General features: G+C 28.3%; 1 protein-coding gene across 1 annotated transcript in view; it reads right to left on the reverse strand.

The window, feature by feature from the left end:
* LOC112593733 (3-phosphoinositide-dependent protein kinase 1) overlaps positions 1 to 23,580 on the reverse strand; it is a 178,265-nt gene that overhangs the window by 66,157 nt on the left and 88,528 nt on the right. Inside the window, exon 3 of the mRNA XM_025338250.1 lies at positions 21,626 to 21,663. The gene's annotated coding sequence lies outside the window, so the exon portion shown is untranslated. The remainder of the gene's footprint in view (positions 1 to 21,625; positions 21,664 to 23,580) is intronic.

Consider the following 23,580-nt stretch of genomic DNA (forward strand, 5'->3'; position numbering starts at 1 on the left):
TTGTAATGTATTTATTCTCTTTTTCATTATTGTTATTTTTACTTGTAGAGCGGTGTAAGTTATTACCGTGTGTGTCGCCGCGGTTCATTGAGCCCACCCGACGCACGTGTAAACCAAAAATAATAATAATAATAATAAATCGTCAAAGTGTTTAATATTATATACGCTCGTAAACACGCGGAGCCGACCGCCATTCATATTACCGTCACCACCACCCTTTAAACCACAGTTCTCTCGGCCCGGGAAATATTTTACGGCCGTAACACATATTTCGTGTTTTAAACAGTACCTATATATATATATAATTATATATAATTAATTTATAATATTGTACACTCGTGATTTGCTACAACTATTGCAATCTGTACATTTTGTCAAAACTACGGTTTTAAATGATATCATTAATGGTTTAATTGTGATAAAATTTAATTGGCGACGGGCGCAGCGCGTATCAGTTACACACACGCTTAATATAACTGCAATTATGAATAGTGAGATAATAGTTAAAAAATATGAAACAAACAAAAAGAAATGTATACTATAAATATTATATATATACTTAGCGTAAAACATTATGAAGTGTCGTATTATTTTTAAACTCGTTACGAATACCAATCTTTGACCGATACTACCTGTTTAAGTAACCCATTATTTATTTTTTTTCCTGGCAAATAAGCTTTATGAGAATCATTGCAGTGGGGGCAACGTTATTACTCATTAAAACGTCCGATTTAATTGTTTTCAACAACAGATTAAATCGTTTCCGTAAGTTTAATAAAAGTTATGCGTATCGGAGGTTAAATTACATATAAAATGTCATTCTTATTACGCAGATTTTTGAAATATTCTGTGATTCTTGTTTATTTATACTCGTGATTCAGCTTTTCATTGCGTGCAACGCATTTTCTGACTGTTGACTAATATTTATTTGAATTCATTGAAGTATGACCCCAAAATCATGTATATTAAAATATTATGGTTACTCTTAGCCAATATTTTAAATTATCTTTTTTTACGTCTACAGTCGTCACTCTGTTTATTGTTAGTCTCCATTATAGTAATTAAATGTAGGTATCCATCCACAATCCACATAATTAATATACCGCATCTGTACTGTTAAAATTGAATAAATTATTATTTTAATTATTATTATTATTGCTTACGTACCTATTATTATATGACTATGTTATTAGGTATTAAAATTATAGATGAGATAGGTATACGTATTGTTATTTTAAACCACCTAGAAGACGCATTGTTAGAATATCGGCATGTTTTATCAATACAAATGATAATTTTACTATCCATATATCTATATTATATATTTTAATATTAATATTAAAATGAATTGTAAATAATATATTGTCAAGTTAAAAAACTCGAAAATATAGGTACCTAAAAAAAAATCTATGGAGGAATGATATTTTTTATGATAATTTAAAAATTATTAAATAAAATTAGAATATTATTGTAGTTTAATATTTGTTATATAAAACATTTAAAATAATTATTTAACATAGTATAAATTTTATTGGTTAGATAAAAATTACAACAATATAAATATTACAAACTAAGTAAACGTTTACTAACCATATAAACATAAGCTATATATTATACATTTTTTTGGTAATATTAATAACTAGGAATCAATAAAATGTAAAAAAATAATTATAAAATATTAAACATATCTTTGATAGTAGTATCTCAAGCACTAAGGATGGAGGTTTATATGAAATCTGAAATCTCTACCATGTTAGGAAGTTCTAAAAAATGTCATGATTAGATGGCGTTTCTTTAAACGATACTGATACAAAAAATAGTTATATAATTTGTTTTTAGTTTTAAGAATTTTATTATACACATGTCTATAAAAAATTCGTTAGAACAACTGTTCACTTTTGTTTGTCAGACAAAATTTTAAAACATAGAATTTTCCTGTATATTATGAAATGTCTAATGGTACTCTGTAGGCAAAATTACCTATTGGCTATCATACATTGCAAATACTTACATAAGTATGTATATTATATTGAAAAAAGGTAGCAACCATCAATATTTGTTTTTTATTGTAACGTGTCGTTAGTTAAATAAACACGCTATAAAAATTGAAAATAAACATCTACTTATATTGCAACAATGAAATTATGTGTTTCAGAATACGTGAAAGTAAAAACGTAGAACACCGCTTTTAATAAACCGTTAATATTTATCGATATACTGAAAGTTTACTTACAAAGTAGAAACATAAAATTATACTTTTATAAATATTAATGACTATATTATATACATATTATATGTAGGGGCTAAAAATGTTATACTGCATACTTATATATGTGTTATGTACAAAGCTGGTGAAGATTTTACTCCTCATACCAACCAAATTATACATGAAAATAAGTTATTCTCAAATGGATAAAAGTTTTTTTACTTTTGTGTTTTTATAAAATGTCAGTAAAATAATAGTCGGTCATACATTTAAATTTATAAACATTAATATAACTTATAAGTATAACTTCAATAAGATAATCCAAATAATGAAAATTTACGTTTATAAGGATATAACATAGAAATATTTAAATATTTAAATCTATATATTAAGGATTGTATACATTTTTATCAGTTTAAATTTATTTTTGATAATATTATTTTATAAATATTAAGAAATATTTTGAAACTAAGAAACTTATTATAATTGTGTTTTTTTCACCTATCAAGGAAATTGAGAATTTCATAACTTAAGTTCATTTTAAATTAATTATTGTATTAGCAATTTGCTCACAAACATTTATTTACTAACCATTCTTCCATTATAAGTAATTATGAATTGTACTTACAGTCTATATTTAACAGAATATTATTAAATATGTAAATGTATCTATCTATTAAAATTTTAAACAAACGAAAAGCAGATGTCATATTTTAACATATATTCAATAAATGTATTTAAAGTTAAACTTTTGACAAAAAATAAATTTTTTCTAAAATTTTAGTTATTTTTACGTAATTGAAACTTTTCACCATTACGTGTGTTATTGTTGCAGTGGAACCTCTAAATATAAGGCATTATCAATCGCTGAAATTTTCTTCGCTATTTAGAGGTGTTAGAAAAAAAAGGGGGGTTATTCACTGTATAATACACTACAATTGTATAGTACGTAATGAATTGTTTTAAATATGTTAACTAATATTTAGCCATTTACACCTGCACGAATAAAGTCTAGCACATATTTTTTCGTTTTAATGATTTATCATTGAATTCAACAACTACAACTACAGTGTTCTGTACTATGTTTAGTGACGTGGTACACTCGAAACCTACATACTCGTACACTAAAAATGCATAATAACATTCCTTAATTTTTTCATTATTATTATTTACTTATTTATTTATTGATGTAAATAACATACTAACTTTTAATTATCGTTGTTGGGTTAATTTTTTATTCTACACACTGCAATATGATAATAATATATCATTATTTTTTGTATCTTTCTCAAACTATTGAGTTACGATTTCATGATCTATATTCTATAATACTCGAGTATACATTTCTCGATTTATAATAATAAGACCATAGGTGGAGATTGGGGGGTGGGGGTGCTTAGGGAGGCTTAGCTCCCCCAAAATTATTGAACATTTATCAAAGTATTATATAGACACTTATTTTGCAACAATGTAAAGAAATATTTAAGTCCCTCTACCCTGAAATTCAATCAAATATCCGCCCATGTACCTAGCATTATTCGATTAAAAGTGTGATTAAAATATTATTAATATTATTATTATTATTCCCATCGCTTGGTGACTGCTGAGATTGTGCGTGTACGGAGTTGCTTTTGAACAAGTGCTCGCGAGCGTCATAAAGCTTTAACTTGTGATAATGATAACAATATGACGTAAAAACTCTCATTTTGGTGACACGTACATTTTTATCGGTGAGACGTATAGTAACGATTTATCCTCAAACGATTTTTGTGTTTTGTTTTTATTCAAAACATATTAATCGTAGAAACTTGAAACATTTCACTATTACTTATATTATCATTTAATATATAGGTACAATGAAATTAAAAAAAAATATTTAGATTAGTTTTAGGATATTTATAGGCATTTCACATTTTTGAATATTTTTTATGTTGATAAACATACGTTTATGTTAGGTAGAAAAACTTGAAAATTTTCAACAATATTTCTGATATGTTGTATATATCTTATGAAAAGTATTTAAAAAACATAAGCAACTAAAGTTCAAATGTTGATAAAATTCGTCAAAATTTTGAAAGTTTGTAAATAATACAAAGTTCTAAGCGGAGATAGTCTGTCAGTCTATATCACTATCAGTATCATGATATGTTTTTGATATTTCTAATAAATTAATTTATTTTAGGTTTTGTTTCATGGTAATTAATAGTAAGTTGATTACATTTTTGCCGAAAACATTTGTTATATTAAATCATTAACTTTTAAACCAAAATTGTCTTATTATATGAAACAGTGTAAATAGATTTATGGTGTAATAACGTCGTTATTCATTGTTTTAATATGTAATTTTGTCTACATTTTGATTTAAATAATTTATAAAAAATAACTGTAATTATATATTTTTTAAATTTTTTGGTTTCAGTATAAATTTTTTTATAGATTTCTCATTACAAAATAGTTTATAAATTTCATTAAAATTCCAACTTCAAATAAATATAAAAAAAATTTTGTTTAGTTATTTTAAAATTTTTATATAGATAAAAGAACATTTTATTTAAATGATCTTACATTAAATTCTTAAGATTTTTGAACAAATAAAATTTTTATTGACATTTAAAAAAAAGTGAAAACTCTTAATTTCTAACTTAAAAAGAAACAAAATATTAATCAATTTAATTGAAAATATTTTTTATAGAAAATCTTTAATTTTCCTTATTATATTAAAAAGTAATGAGAATTTTTATTTTTGAAAGCATTAAATTATGTTGTATACAAAATTAATAGATATTTGAAAATATTATTGTTTTTTTTTTTTTTTAATGAAATCACAATATCAATATATTACATATTTATGATACAACAAAATATGAAGACTAATTCTGTATAAATGGAAAAGAAAATATGCGTACTTGACAATAAGATATCCGACCAGATAAACGAGAATAAACTCGACCAATAGTGGTGAACTGGAGTACACCCAAAATTTAAATAGGAAACATCATCATGCGTAGCTCATAAAATAGCTATTTTCAAACATAAATCAATTAGGAAATGTTAAATTGTATTAGGTGTACAACATACTCTTTGTCGAACGAGCCGTTGACTTTTATTTACAGTGTATGCTCACACGCATATCGTTATCATACACGTATATAGTACATATTATAAATCAATCATTTTTTATTGACCTCCGCGTGTTATATGTTTCTTATTTTATCTTTACCCGTCTGCAGTTGGCCGCGTGTTCGGTCTCACGAATGTCGGCATAACATAGAACGAAGGCGATCTCGCTCTTCAACGTCTATTGTCACCTTATCTATCACCGGCGGCGGTAAGTACGGTAAGTACGGCCCTCTCGAACGGTATGTATAGCAAAAGAAAAAAAAAAAGGAACATCTGTTTCTCATTCCTATTCGCCTCGATTTTGTCACCACTTCTTCGCGTGTTCTACCAGCCGCCGAGCCACGTGCTCGTCTCTTCTCACGTATATAAGGTACATAACGTAATAATAATAATAATACAAATAATATTTTTATTATTTAAAAAAAAAAAAACCGTACGCAATGTTCCAGATAACGATTCCCATCTGTTATCCTGCACAGTGCCAGGTATAGGTATTGTCGTTAATAATTGGCGGCCAATGTCGTAGATATGAAGTGAAACCAAGTCGTTTATGTTATTCATATGCATTTGCGAATATCATTGTAATTGACATATAGGTAATTTGAGTATTAATATGATGACACAATCGAACAATATACCTGATATTATTTTAGTTTTAAATTAATTAAAACTTTTTTCTTTTTTTTTTTTTTAAAGCCATACAACTGGTGCAGTATATTTAGCACAATAAAATATCTTCACCATTTCTTTTTTTTTTTTTTTTTTTTTTTTTTTTTTTTTTTTTTTTATTGAACTTAAGCCCGGCAACTAAGGCCATTAGCTGTTTGTAAGGGTTACGTTGTAGGTAGGTACGGTAGGTTGTATTTTTTTTATGATTGTTACGGTTGATAGCAAACACGTGTATGTGTGGCAAGGTTTTTAACCACTATGATCCCGAGTGGTCACCCATCCGGGAGCTAGTAGCTGTGGCCGTTACTTACTCTCAGTCGCATTCCGCGACTGGTAGCAGCCAACGCGCCACGCCAAGCCACCTTCACCATTTCTCTGGCTACATTTCGAACGATAATTATTATTATAAATTTTAATATTTGGTCATATTTTGTCTCGGAATGAGAGAACGTATTTTTTTTATTTTTTTTTTTGGGGGGGGGGGGGTTAGTTATTAAAATACCGTGTAAAAACATATGTGTTTTGGTTTTTGTAAATTGCTTAGTACGCCAATAAACTGGAATAATTTTTATCAGGGTTAACTGCAGAGTAAAACATACCGTTAAAGTCAATAAGTAAGAGTGGACTGAGCGGCGTCATTCGTGGTATCAGTCGTTTAGACTTAAGATAATATAGTCTCAGGTCGCATTCATACACCCACTTATCGGTATTTGTTTTTGATTTTGGACTCAATTCGTGTGCAACCGCCGTAATATCACGAAGTAGTTGTATGGTTTATGCATACAATAATGATATAACGCAAATACACTGTTGCAGTCTTACAGCCATACAGGTACAACAAATTATAATGGTTGCAACGGTAATTTACTAATATCGCTCGCTCTATGCGCATCGATACCGTTGTTCAAAATACAATCACAAGCGCATAGTACGATAATCAAAAACATCTACGCATATACATTGTGGACAGTATTAAACAGCCATAACAGTATACATATTGTATTATACGTACGAACATTGCAGTACAAATATATTATTATTATACACACCACTTACCAGGCTAATAGCCATACAAGCCACACGCATTTCGACTAAAAAGTAAGTAGTTTCATTCAACGATTGTATATTATTACGAGTAGATATATTATGTATATTACGATTATTCAGTATTGTTTTTGTCGCGGGTACACGATGTCGCTCAATATTAATAATATATTTACATAAATGTATTATTAAAACTTTTAGTCGGGGCTGGTTCGACGCTGTATACTACCGTATACAGTACATCATATTAGGCATTTACTGCAGTTCTAATGTACATTATGTACAGTGTAATAAACCTATAACATACACGCGTCACGTAAAAACCATAAAAACTACGCGATTTATATACTTTAGACATCACTTTCCCAATTATTGCGCAGCGTATAATTCCACGTGCACATGATACATAATATATAATAACGAAATTGAAATATTATAGTTAAATGAAAATCGAGACGTATTTCTAATATAAAGGCAAAAGTTTTACTTGGAATTACATTTTACTTTTTCATAATATTATATAGGTACAACTGCAGATAAGTATATATTTGCGTGTATGGGTTTTATTATTAATTTCAAAGGGCTTAGTGAAAACAATCAAATGTGACAGCGAAACCTTTTTGAAGAGCGCACGCAAATTAACCGGCTTCAAGACATCAAAAGGTCTTGCGTTTTCCAATCAAATGTTCTGTTACGCGTATGTAGTTAATAACAATATATTATTATAGTTATTAGTTTCAGGAATTCTATACCAACCAAGTCATTTCGGAGGAAACATGTTGTGTAACCGTGAACTTTTATTGGACCAACTATATAACAGATATCTACATACAAACATTTTATACTGTAGAAATATAGTATTCGAGTAGATATTAGTATATTGTATGTTTCATATTATACTACCTATTGCAATGAGCATTAACGTTGCACATAATTAGGGTTCAGAAATTTATGTCCTTAAAGACTTAAAATAATTAAGAAATGCATATATAGCATAAAAATTACTAAAAATGTCTTAAAATAATTAATAAAAACATATATTTTTTTTAAATTTATAAAATAAAAATTATAAAAGCTTACAAATTACTCAAAAATATTATATTGTACTGTTAGAGTACTTGACGTAAATATTTATAATTAGAAAAACTTCTCTCCTTGACCACTAATTGTGGTTATTGAAATTTGAAATGAGTCAAATCTTCAACACCGAAGTCATCAAGAAAATACTCATTTCAAACTTCTTCATTATTAACATAGTTTGAAATTCAGTATTTTTCTCAAAAACAGCTTTAAATTTCATTTCAAATAATTCTATTAAATGCCACTGATTCAAGTTTAATTTAAATACCTTTTATAATTTCTATCAAATCATAAAGACTGAGTTCTGAAATTTCTAACTTGGTAATAGAATCGACCAGAGTTTTTTTTTTAATTTTATTGACATAGACATTTTTTTTTTAAATCTTTGTAAATTAGTAAGAGTGCATTAACAAGGTAGGTACATAATATTATTTGACGAATTGCATGATTTAAGATATTATTTAATAGTGGATTTTCAATAAACTCGTTATTTTTCTTTAAACTAGTGCGGAAAGTCCGTAAAAATGTCAAAAAATGACCTATAACATAAAAAAAACAATCAAAAAAATGAAAAAAAAAAAAAAAATAAAAATAAATTATTTAGATTCACATGCTATTGAAATATATTTTCAGATAAGAAAATATCGTCTAAAATGTTTCAAAAAAAAAAAAAAAAAAAAAAAAAAAAAAATACAAAACGCGTCAATTTCCGAGCTTTACCATAATATAAGCAAAAACATAAGTAGGTACACGATATGTGTAATTTTAGTGAAAAACGTTTTAGGAATACGGAAAACTGTTATGGAAGCTAGAAATTTTGCGTATCATGATTGATAAAATAATAATATTAACTAAAATAAAAGTTTTCATTTCCTAGAATACTATTGTTTAATAACTATAGTAATTATTTATTGTCATGATTTTATAAAAATATCCAAGGTTTCACTCATATTTGACCTCCGAAAAATGGCATTAGTTATATAATGTATTTGGTATGGAGTTCAACCCTCCTCATCTAAAACACACGTCTACACTACCACAGTAATCAGTCCAGAAAAGACGCTGTAATAAATAATTTTAAAAGAATAATAAAAAATCGACTTCTACGTTTGTCTGTCTAGTTGAACAGTTAACTGTTGGATACGTATAAAAATTATATAAAGTAGGTAATTTTTAAAATATAATATGATGTGTGCGGTATATAGAAAGTCGGTTTAGCGACGAAACCGTTTTAGCACTCAGTACAGACAGCTCATAGATTGCTAGGTACACAACGACCATAATTCACACGCAATAAAAACAATGGTAAAAAATAATAACGTGAACACAGTGTGTGATAAATGATAATGATATATGCATCACTTTTGAGACTTTGAACGTCGTTTGCGGCATAACTATATACGTTCATTGTTTTGTGTTATTATTATCCGTTGTGAATGCATCCGATTTTATTTTTCGTCCACTGATGTTGTAAATGCTCATTATATATACTACACATTGCTTTTATTTTTTTCACCGGTGCAGAGCCACAGATGCACATAGTAGACAATAACAATAGTAAAAAAATATTCACACGTATATAAAAAACAATTAAAAAATATTATTGAACAAAGACCATAGGTGTACTGCGTTTATATATATTTTTTATTTATGTGTATACTTATACAAAATATGCATAATAGATATATAATGTATGTGTGCACTGAAAATTTGTCACTATCGACGCTATAAGCCTGCTAGGCTGTAACCCTTTTGTGTTGGTGACTTGTGCATGACTGCATGGGGTGTCTCAACTCTCTCACCACTACTGTATGCTTAAGCTTCAAGACTTAGTTAACTATTTAAGTATACTGGATAGAATCTGTAATAAATCATAATTTAAGCTATTTACATAAATTAATAGATATTATCACAGATTTTTTTAAGATCCAAAAAAAATAAATAATAAAATGTACTTTTTCTTTTCATTTACTATGTTTAACATACTCGATGTTTTTATACAATGTTCAAAAATATATTTAACCACGCGAAAACAATAATAGGTTATGACATTTTTTGGTTTTCTGTGCGTATAATACAGCGTAACATTTTTCCAAAAATCGTATTAATTTGGAAAAAAATGACAGGCACAATCAGTGTGAGACACCCTGTGGACATTAAAACGTAAGTCTGGTACTACTAGGGTGGCCTGTAGATAAACATGCGTATATATATATTATATTCTCGTCTCCTGCGTACGACCGTGATGTAAAATACGTCAAATCCGATCGTACGGAAACCGTCTGTCCGTTTTACAAAATGCAGCCGCCGTTGACGCCTTCACCGCACCTCTACTGCCGATACCGTTTACTTGGGGTTATTCAGGGTAATAGGGTATATACGGTATAATAATTGTGATTTTCCCCACCCCAATCGTTTTTGCAGAATGCAGACGTCTCGTTTTCGAAACCACGATTTCTATCCATTATAATCGATCTCGGAACGCAACTCAACGATGCGTTATTGAATGTATGAATTTTGAGTGGACGACTCGTCGATGTGTTTTTTTGTCATTCCTGCAAATGGTTTGCCTTTAGGAGTCTTAAACGGATTGATTATAAATGTATGCTATTTAAAACGTTGAAACGTTGCTAAGGGTAAGCAGACACTATTTTTACCATTTGTTGTATAAAATGCATACCGCGGACACTTGGTACGGTGATTTATAAATTGGTAAAAATCGATCGCTAAATAAACCAGGAAATATATTTTACAAGATAAGATAAAATTGAATTGCTTAAAACTTTTGATCGCAATCAGTATGAGGCATGAGTTTGGTGACACAGTAGAACATAATCAGCTATACTCTCTAAAATACACTATAAACCAAAACCAGACTACTAAACAAAATCAAAAGTTTTTAAGTATGGGTATGGACTATGGACATACTATTTTCAGAATAAATATATTAAATATTCTTTGGAAATGTTCAAAAGTGACTTGTACAGGCAATGTTACAATAAACCTTTATGACCGGTGAGTTATAACTTATAAGTTATAAGTAGGGCTCGGATTTTGTAGCAAAATAAATCCTTAAAAAAGCATTTTAAGTAGCCAAAAAAAAGCATTTATTAATTTAATTATAAAAAAGCAAATTTCAATTACACATAAAATTAAATATTAAAAAAGGAATTCACAACGATATATTTAGTCAAGTTACTTTCATTGAAACTCATTCTATTGGGTGCTAATATATTTTTATACATAGAAAAAGACCTTTCCACGTCAACCGATGTAATCGGTGCATATTTCATATAAACTAAATCATTTGAATCATACTGTTCCACATTTACGTTTAGTGCAGTGCCATTATGAATACTATTAACTTTTTGAAGTTCTGCCCATCCATTATTTTTTGAAAACTATTTCGGCACAATAACGACAGTTATTTTATCAATCATATATTTATTACTGGTTTTTTCACTGTTTTATAATTTCTAGTAATACTAATATAGTCCAAGACGTATAATATACATAGAAATAAGCTAAGTTTTCAAGAAAAATATATAAAAATCAAAAAAAAATAACCAAATAGAGGAAAAACAAAAAAAAGCAGATTTTGTGAAAAAAAAGCAAAAAAAAGCAAAATAAAATTTACTTCATTAAAATCAGAACGATTCAAAACGTATTTATATAAAAGAATTATCTTTCTACCACACTTCCCTCAAAAGAAGCATTTGCTACAAAATCCGAGCCCTAGTTATAAGTAATAAATCATATTATTTTCATAACATCAAAATCTTTTTTTTTTTAAATAATTTTATTTGTTTATGTCCTAGTATAAATTATGTATAAAACGGACTGATCATAACCAGGATCCGAGTGATTAATTACAATATTTAAGCTTAAAAACTTTGCAATAATATGAAAGCCGAGCTATTAATAGTAGAGAATCAGTTGACTATCTGTGTTTTGAAATAACAATTTATGTGATAAGTATACATTTTTTTTTTCTACCTGAAATAGTACAAACTATTCGCGGTTTTAATTTTGTCTAGGTGATCGTACAAAATGTTTCATAACCTGCTTTAAGCTTTATCTTTACGCATTTTTTATGCACTTGAATTTTTGAGTAATCACTTAGACTCTGATCGTCTCATAACATATAAATTGTGTGTTACTTAAATACGTCTTGTATGCACGATATATTATTGTTATTGAAAACAACTAAACGGTTCAAAGTGGGACATAAAAAAAGCAAGGTGCATTGATCGGCGAAAAACAATACACAATAATATAAGTCGCAATTATACAGTGTTTTGAAATCACAACACGAAAACATATTGCTAAGCCATGTTTGTTGGCATATTTGGTTTAAAAAATATATTTCAAACAGTTGAATCCCATTAACAGTATTTAAAAATAATAATAATAAATAATATAGTTTCTCGAATTTTAAAATATGGATTACCCTATCGTCACCACTGTTTATAGAATTAGTTATTTGAGTCACTAAAATAATCACATTAAAACGGTAGTAGGTATTTATCTCTACACAAATTAAATCCAATTGGTATATGTATACAATTTTAATATTATTGCTGCAATGATGCATAACGACGTTTAAATGTTTGAAAATATTATTTTCAATAACAATTTGAAAAAACTCGAGACTTCCCGTTATACACGGATAAACTTTGGTTTTTTTATATTGAAAAAATACCAATTATAAAACATGTTGCCAAAATTACGCTTAAAATAACCTTGTGCCAAGTACAATAACTTTTTTTTTAACAAATGTACCTAACTTTGGAATTGTTAAATTATTAAACTTTTTTAGATTATTCGTTTATAAATAAAAAAAATAATATGGATATTATAGATTTGTTAAATTGAAATGAAAAATTTCATCCAAATATCATCGTATATGCTTAAAATGAAAATAAATATACCGTAAACCGTGTATAATGTATGAAATATCTTTAGGGTTTTCATCGACGACCAATAACAAGAACAATATTTATAGAAATCTCAATTCGTTAAAATCATACTCGATCAATCAACATTGAATAATGTACTGTAAATAATTTGAATTGAAACGTTTGGCATATCTGCTGTTGAAGGTATACGTCATGAACATCGTTACGCACATCTTACAGTAAAAGTACCGAATACCCAGTTACTTTTACTTGGAACAGTCAATAAATAAAATATTGGATATGACTCAATATAATATAATGTTTTTACAATTACAAAACTCGTATTTTTATTGCATTAGTTCGTATAGGAGGGATGTATATTGCATTATAATCAGAGCTGAATTGTTTAAACAACAGAACAACAATATGTATCGAAATTTGTATTAAAAATAATCTTTGAGTGTACAGTGTGTACAATGTATATTGTATATTATTCATACCGATCGCATAATAATGTGATGATGATCTTATGCCAATTGCTAGCATACGATGGTGTTGTTCTCGTATAGGTAATATATAGCCACTACAACATAAATAATATTATGCATTGATAAAAATAAATAAATAGAAATAACATATATTGACAATAATCGGAATTAGAACATATTATATTATTGTTTTACGCAAAGTTCGTAGGTGTAAGGTGTGTTATATCGTTTAACAAGACTATACTATTGACTATTGTGTCTATAGCGTACAACTATAGTAATGGTATTGTATAAGAATTTACAGTACCTACGGACTCTACGTGGTATAGTTGAACTGTAAGCTGTAGACCAAACACAACGCTAACTAATAGTATAATCGTATTATAATATAATAACTATAAATTGTATATACATGGTGATTTAACAATCGCGATGCTCATTCTCCATTCCAATAATAATACAATTATTTAAATTCTGAATTTTGAAAAAAAATATTTTTATAGTCACTTGGATTTTTCGCAACATTCAAAAATTTTATTTTTAAATGAGAGTCATCAATTGCTTGTTCTTTATAAATTCTTGAGCATTGGATTTTTTGAAAATGTTATCTATTCAAATATATGCTTAAAGGATAATTACCCCAAAGTAATTAAAAACACATTCATAAAATACAATATAATAAGATTAAATAAAATATAAACATGATGTAATATTCAGAAAATTTATACAAATACAAAATACTAATCCAAATTATAATAAATGTTATTGATTAGTATAATTTTTAATCATAGACCTCAGCATATTGCTTTTAATCTATTATGAGAGTATTTAATGTTTAGTACACAGCGTTTAATAACATAGGAACAATTAACAATAAAATGGGTTTACATTTGTAAATGAGAAATATATTTCGACTCGTAATAATCTTTAAATGATAAAAAAAAATATGAAAGTATTTGAACATGATATTAAAGTAGTGGCGTAGTTACACATAGAAAATAATTCGTGTGGAAAAAATATTTTTTTTTGTCCCTAAAACAATAGATATTTTACTTTTTGTCAATGAAACAGTGCTGTGAGCCTCCAAAAAATGTTTATTCCTTGAGGTAACTGTTCTGTTACTTTAGTGGTAGCTACGCCACTGCATTATGGTTTTTTTAGTACATTTACTTAAAAATTCCAAAAATTAAAATTTTTATAAATTCATTAATTATTAATTATTATTATTAAAGGAATTTTCATACATATTAAATATTTACCCATTACCCGCTTAACAAAGGTATTGGCGGTGGTATCGATTCGTTTCATTTCGTGCAACATAAAAACATAATATTCAAATTGGATTAACGACGAAAATGTCAGAGTTGTGTCTAAATATAGAGTTATCATCAAGGCACAAAGACACATTATATACATAATAACGGAATCGGACTCGGGTAAAATATGCGCGAAATACCGCTAATAAAACCGTATAATGTTCGTATTAAATTATTGTTAAATTATTATTGTTATTTATACTTGGCATAAGCAGAATAATAGCCCCCGGATATGGGAGCTATATAGGGGTATAATGGGTATTATAATGTCGGTTTAAATTTGATCGCGCGTGAATGGATAGTCTTTTTGCGATGAATAAAATCACACGGCCATTTGGACGAATTAAGCGCACGAGAAAACCCGTCGAAAAATGTCGGCGCGACCGAATAATATAGTTGGAGTGATCGAAATACATGGCTTTATTATTGTAATATGTGCGAATTTATTAGGTCTGATTAAAAACACGCATTCTTAATGCCGCAAAAACGTCGGTGATTAAATTTGCCTAATGATCCAATGACAAATTTTACATAATGTACCTACGCGTATTTCGGCCGATGAACCGCATACAAGTGCAATCAAATCTCTGTTGAAACATAAGATAATTTTCCGATAAATCCGCAAAAATCGTATGATTATTATACATTTATACGCATATATACGCATATCCTCGGCGAGGTGATAAACCGATTTGACCACGGTACAATATAATGGTTGGAGAAATGGAATGATGACTACATTATACTATATTACAAAATTAATACATACCGCGTGATATGTATCCTTTCGCATTTGTAGGATAGTGATATAAATGTGGGGTCGTTTACAGCAGCGAATCGGTGATTAATCTAAGCTATACAGCCCGTTTCAGGTGGAAAGGGAAGGGAAAAGCGTAATTTCAGTTATAAATGGTTTTTAATAATAATATTCAAATACCGACCGACCAGACGTCACTAAACAGACATTTTTAAGTGCGAATTTCCTTTTTTTTTCATCGCGTGCGTCTTACATTCATTTCGATAACGCAATACCGTCTGGTTACATTATAATAATACAAAGTATTTATATATTGGTAACATAGCGGCGGAGGACGTCCGGCCAACTGCCGTTGCGGAAAAACGCCGCCGACGAGTTGCGATCGAATTACCCGGACAACATAAACACGCCCCTTACTTAGTGGTGCAGTTTGTTTTGTTTTTTTTTTCGTGTTACTTTTTGCCGCGAATTCCTATGTACGGTAGTGTATATAATATCATGTGATCATAAACCTAGAAATACGACGACGTCGACAGCGGCGGCGGCTGTGTGTAGCTGGCTAACTCTCATCACCGAACGATGTTTCTGGCTAAGAATAAAAACCAAAGTCCTACACGTGCAGCGATTTTATATTCTTATGTCAAGGCGTTTTTGGATATTTATGCATTTTTATGCGTCTGTTGCAATGGTAAAATTATTTTTATTATTTTCTGCGACGTCGTTGTTTGTGCAAGATATTACATATTTTTCAAAGTCAAATTCAAAGTTGTGCATATTTGTCGAGGCGAAGGATTTTAAAAACGTAGCGCACGACACAACGTGGAAATGTTAATTTTATTTATCATGTAATCAAGTCCTCGAAATATAATATAACTGCCCTAATTATAAATGCGAATTGTAGTAATTACCTATAAATTTGTATACGCAAACAGTCATTATTTCTAATAAGAAATTGATAATATTATTTTTATACGCATCCACACAACTGTTTACAACTGGATGTCTGCATCAACATGTTGTTATATTTTACTGCTTGTATTTTGATATAATTATTTTTCAGTAAAAATAATTAGCGTATTATATTACAATACTAGCACTGTTTATGGAATTATACATTTATACCCATTTTATCTTATAACTTATAAGTATCACTTATCAGTTTATTTCACTACTTTTTTTGTTCGATAGGATCACTTATAAATTGTAAGTTGTAACACATTATTACTTACCCATCTACTGTGATCGGCGATCACCATTTAACAATTTAAGTTAGAATATCTGGTTAAAATACACTTACCTACAGTGTCAATTAAATATATTTATTTTTCAAAAGCTATTGACTGAATTTTTTCTTGAATTAACAATATTTTAGGTCTTAAATCAAGTATACATTAAAATATTTCTCACATAGCTTCTATGTTTGGGTAAACAATTAAAGGTAGCTAAAACTTTAAAAAAATGTAACAATCCATATTCATAGAAAGGGTATAAAATATTCGTAAGTTATAAAATCAAATCAAATATCTTCATTCATCTTCTAATTTCAATGAAGTAATTAATTTGGAAAAGATGAGTTTAGTTAATTGAAAATAATGGATACTGAACAGCCTACACTGAATAAAAAATAACACAGAATATAGTTATACGTACTTTACCAATTATTATTTATTATTGTCAAAAATATTTTTAGAATATAGATTGAAATGTATTTATTTTAATTAAACATAATGTATTTCAAGGTTTTAATTTTCTAAATTATTTATTAATTAGAGCTATTAGAGGTTAAGAAAAGATTTTACTATGTTTTCAATCATTTAATTGCACAATATATTTTATCATAATATTTTGAATTATAAATTAAATTGCTCAATCGACACAATTAGTGGGGTGTCCACGACATTTACGCTACACCCTACAGTGTAGAATTTATACAATAAATATTTTTATTTATAGTAATAAACTTTTTTCTTTTAAAATGCGAAATTACATTATGCGAAATCGTCATTCATTGAATATATTATAATGTTATGCAATCAATAACAATTTGTTTTTGTTACAAATAAATGAAAAATATTTTTAACATGTTAGTTCAAAGGTAATATTTAATCATTTTATGTATACACGATAGTTAAATATTCTATTTAAAGCTAACAATTTAAATTCAGAAAGTTTCAATTAAATAAAAATGTAATCAATTTCTTTAAATCGATAATATATATATATATTTAATTTATTATAAATATACAATCTGTATCTGCAGCACAAAAAGAGTATGAGCTAATTTACAACAATAGAAGAAAAATAATTTGATTGAAGAAGCCATAAATTAATAACACTTTCGGATATTGATAATATAAATATCAAAATAGGAATTTATTGCTAAATTAGTATTAACCTTTTAGCAAACCAGAACAAAGCACACGTGTGTCGATTAAAATAATTAATTTTTAATGTTCACACGTATTTTTTAAACGCAAGCTAATAGTATGTAATTTTACTATCACGCAAGTACTTATTACCTAACTTGAAAAAATTGTGTACCTACGATATGAATAATATAAACTATAAAGAAAAATATAAAAATCATTCTCTTGTATGCTGAAAGTAATAAAATATGTTTCTATAATCGCTCTTGAATAAAAAAATTTAAATTATTTTTTATAAATCCGTTAAAACTATTTTTCCCCAGCAGCTATCGAGAGGTCAAATAACATATAATTACCTAGCTAGCTATAAAAACAACATCTGATATTATTCAATAGAATTGTATTGGTATCGTGAAATAAACGGTACGAATATTAAATTAATTTGTTTGAATACTTCGTATAATATGAATACTGATGCTCGCGCAGATGTGACACTGAATTTTTTCCGCATATAGAACGGATGAGACACGAATTTCGCCTAATATTTTCAACGTCTCATGTTGGAGAATCACCAACTTACGATCTCTGGTCATCTCGACTCATACTATGGACATGTTGTATTTATATCTATATACGTAATTTCTGTTGATGGGTATAATGGCCCGACGATGAAACATGCACGCAGAAACGTGTGCATATTTCGACATTTATTATATTACAATTTGAGGTCAGTAAATATTGTTGTCTATCGGTGCTAAAAGTGAAAGTGCACAAAATTTTCACCCCACTATATCTCGGACTGTGATTAGTCGGCAATGAATAAAAAAAAAATTTTAAAATCTAGAAAGTATAAAAATGATTATTGTAAAATATTATGTCCCACGCCGTCTGCAATGAGTCATAATATTATTATCGTATACGAGTGTAATATCGTGCAAGACCATATTATTATATGTGTATAGGTTACTAGGCATAGACATTATATTATATATACATACGTATATACACATCATAATAACATAATATTTTATTGAACATTGTCTCTAAATTTAAGAAAGAGAAATTAAAGCGATGATAATAAAAAACTATAATTATATATTATAATATAATATTATAATTAACGAGCATTCGCGGGCTGCGGCGGTTCTTATCGACGAACAATTAATCGTGTAGCGCGTGTCACAGTTGCATTCATCGTTACTCGTCAATAACATACATAATACAACATCGTAAACTGAATGCACCTATAATATTATAATATGCATTATACACATAACAATAATTGTCATAATATTTGTCTCTTTGATTTTTCTCGGACGACAAAGGTTTTGAATAATTGGCTTATCACTAATAGGAATTTGTGATAATCAGTAATTATACTTCAAACTACGTATCTATGTAGAATATTGGTATAAACCCCTCAGACATTCTCCTCATCAAAATTAAAAAGTCTCTTAATGCAGAAAACATATTGGATTATTCAGATTCAAATCACTCAATGGAGATATTATATCTGAAAATTATTTATACTACTCGTATGAACTCCACCTACACTTCTTTCGTGTTGATGGAATATGTGTTTAGAAACTAAACTAGGAACTAGACGTCTAGACGAACAATAATTAATGTTTGTAAAAGGAGATTTTGGAATATGCTAAGATAATTTTATACTTATTAAGTTAATATAAATATAGAGATGGTATTAAACAATTAAAAAAATTTGGATATTCGTATGGAAGGTCTTAAAAAAAGTAACACTTTTGCGACTATTACACAAATTCAACCACACATAATTATGTACACAACGACTTAAAAGCAAACAAATATTTGAAACAAATTACTGAAATTAGTTTAGTGAATAGGTTATTAAAAAAAAATATTTTTAATTTTAATAATTATGTAAAACAATTTCTTAGTTTTTATATGTATATTATAAATTATGTTTTAATATGTCCTACGCAGAATGTTCAAATGTCTAGACACATACATATATAAAATATTAAATACTTTATTCAGTCAATAATATGTAATTTTAATAGCGATTAAATGCGGATTTTGAGTAAACATCTGTTAACCACTGCAATTGATCTCGATAAATAAATAGCATAACGAAAATCAGCCCTCGCAGAAGACTTATCTGAGAAAACTATATACATCTATCCATACCCTCTCCCCTAAACAGACCCTACAGCGAGGAGCACACTACCAAGACTTAAACAGACTCGAGTCTTACTCGTTTATCCGCTATGGTATACATAATACTTATAATAATAACCGTAAGATCCCGTTCCGGGTATATATTGTTTTAAAAGTGCGTTTGTATACACACGAATGAGACGATCGAGTTCGCACGACTTTTATGGAGGAATTGTAAGTCCATGGTTTTCTAGACGGCGGGCGACTTAGGTAGAAAAGTTTCGTCTTTTGTTATAAATCCCCTCAACCTCCTTCACCATTCGCTTCTTCCGCTCAACCACAAGCTCAACAAACACGTATGCTTCTCTTATGTTATCTTATTCTTGTCAGCCCTATTAAAAAGTACCTCAAATATTTCCTCTCTCTCTATATATAATACACACTAAGATTAAGTAAATGTAAGTACCTATACCACTTAAGAAACTGCATAACCCTCTATACAAACATAATGAATATATGATAATAAATATACTGCCATAACGAGAAAATACACACCACTATAATACCACGTCTATCGAGACGAGATCGTATTTCCTATACAGGAATACACTTTCACATAAAACAATCGTACATTATACATATACTTATCAACATCTATTAAAATCATGTACAAATATAATCATTGACGTCTTAAGAATCACGCGCATCACGGACTTATAAAATTGTGATAATCGATCTACGCATACAGGCCATTACAGGACGTTTTATCCTGCTTCTTATTATAAATATAAGCTCACTGACAACTACAAATAAACTGAATGGTAATAAATATTTTAATATTTTTAACTTTGAGCAAAAAGAATTAAAATATATATATAATATTAACTTGATAATAGAGGCATTAAGGCTCTCAAGTTACAAAATAATCTTTCAATTATATTAAAAAAAAAAAAAAATAAATAATATCGATTTAAAAAGCTCAAAAATAGTGACTCTCGTTTATAAAAGCTTAAGAAGTTATTAGCGTTATTAGCATTTTAAAGACCACTCAAACAGTCATTTTACTGTTCTATATCTACCTAACGTCAAAAAATAATTTGTGCAGTGGAAAACTGTTTAAAATTTTAAAAGAAACCTAATTTGTAACAAATATAGGGGTAACAATATCGCGTCCCATGACAATTATACATATATTATACATGAATGTATTATATATATATATATCATAATTTATAGTTTTAAACAAACCGAAACCACATTATTTATGCATAAATGTGATTAACTCAAATTGTCTCTTCGAACAGTGCATTCAAAGTGGCATTTGTTTTACATAACTTTTTGTTATAATTTTTCACGTCACTTTATACATGTGGACACAATGTTTACAAAATACGATTTCCGCCCGTTCGCGACATTATAATATACATAGCCACTTAAAACAACTATCGTATGGTTTAATATGTACCTACATTGTTACGTTCGAGTGTCAAGCAGCATGCCGTTTAAAACAAATGTCTTATAGTATTAATTGTTGTAAGTACTCACTTCTCAGGTGGCCGCAGTCGTGCTGTTTTGGTTCCCAGCTGTAACAATAAAGAAGCATACGGGTAAAAATCGATAGAGAAATAATTCTCATTATAATTTAGGTATATTTTTTAAAATGTCATATCATTATAATATTATTATTTCACTAATATTAATTACAAATAACGTACAATCGATAAACAACATGCCGTGTTTTCTTTTCTTTCTCTTTCTCTCTCTTGCCTTGCAATTGACAAGTATACCTATCAATATATGCAGTTAACAAGTAAGAGTGTAATGTGCATTTCCTCCAATACAACAATATTGTTGTTCATGTGTATAAAAACACAATAAGAGAATAACAACAAGCGGCTGTTACAAATATAATAATATTATTATTCGTGCACTATCATAATTTACAATATTATATCGTTAACACGTTTCGTGTGCGTGGAGAACGATGTGCAGACCAGGACTGGGTCGGAGACGAGACGTGGATCATATGCGATTAAAATACATATAAAAAACAATGATATAATGATACATATCTATTAATTTTCTAGACAACGCGTTGTTAACAATGATCGGCACACGTACAATCTCGTGAAAACAGTCTAGTGAGCACAATATATTATATTATGGACAACACTGTCTGGATGGAGCTATTGGCGAGAGACGAGACAGAGCGAGTGAAAGAGAATGTGAGAATGACAAAAAAAGAGAGAGAGAGAAAGGGGCAGACACTCGCACGCATACGAAATATGTCGTCGTCGTTATCTAGCCACAATATACTTTATAATGTGCAGTCAAGGGAAATAGTAGGTATTTATAATTTATACCTCATGTAGGATGTAAAATTGCGACGCACTGCGATTTCGCTTAAGGACGCCGGATGAGTGCAAGATGACGATAAAAATATGTAAGTGGTCAACCCGGAAAAAATATTTAAAAAAAACCCAGTAGAAAATTTTTTTATATATTTTAAATTTTTATTATACACGGTCAGACCAAGTCACGTTAGTTTCCATTTAACGAATAGTATTTGCAAAAAAGATTTTAGGTATGTTCCAAACACCTGCAGTAGGACACAAAGTTCTTCCGTCATCGATTGAACGCGGATGTATAATGTGAAAATCATAACAACATAACAACCCACACAATGCTATACGCCTATACCATAATATCTACCCCTTAGTAAACTAATAATCAACATTCAAAATATAATTTTCACTCCTACTACACACCTCAATAATCCAACTTATGATCATCTAGTATAGTTTAGTAAATTGGCATCAGCTTCTTAAAAATCCAAACCCTTCAAAACAATTTCCTACTGATGAATTTTAAAATCCCATAGTCTAATCAGAAATTACTACTCACTAAAATCATTACTCTTTACTAATATATCAAGTAATAAATAGTTACAAATTACACTATAGATACAGTGATTAATCAAGCATGCTCACCACCAATTTTTTATTTAATAATGAATTTATTCGAATTCTAATTTTTGGAATTTTTAAACATAGATACTAATAAAGCCTATATTTTCAAATTCTTTAAATTGTTTATCTAATCAAAACTGTTTTGTGGTGACATAAACTTCTGTTTTTAAAATGAAAATTTTCCTTTATTACTGTGAATTATTTAGCGAATAATTAAAAAAAAAAAATTTTAACGTACATATACCTATTTCAGAATTATAACGAGTAATTTTTCAATTATTAAAATGTTTATACTAAGAATAATTGTCCTAATAATGGTTTTATAAAAATATAAAATAAACGCAATATCGGATCTAGTATTTATTATAATTGTTATAATTGGACTATTTTTATAAATTATTAATATTGATTAATATTAATAACTAACATTTCCTAATCACTATATTTTTCAAACCTATGTGTTATGATAGACATTTTATGTTTAGTACACAAAGTTATATAACTCAAAAACTACTAGTTCAAAATTTTATT

This window comes from Melanaphis sacchari, unplaced genomic scaffold, assembly GCF_002803265.2.
Source record: "Melanaphis sacchari strain LSU unplaced genomic scaffold, SCAv2.0 Contig20_pilon_pilon, whole genome shotgun sequence".
Taxonomy (NCBI): Eukaryota; Metazoa; Arthropoda; class Insecta; order Hemiptera; family Aphididae; genus Melanaphis; species Melanaphis sacchari.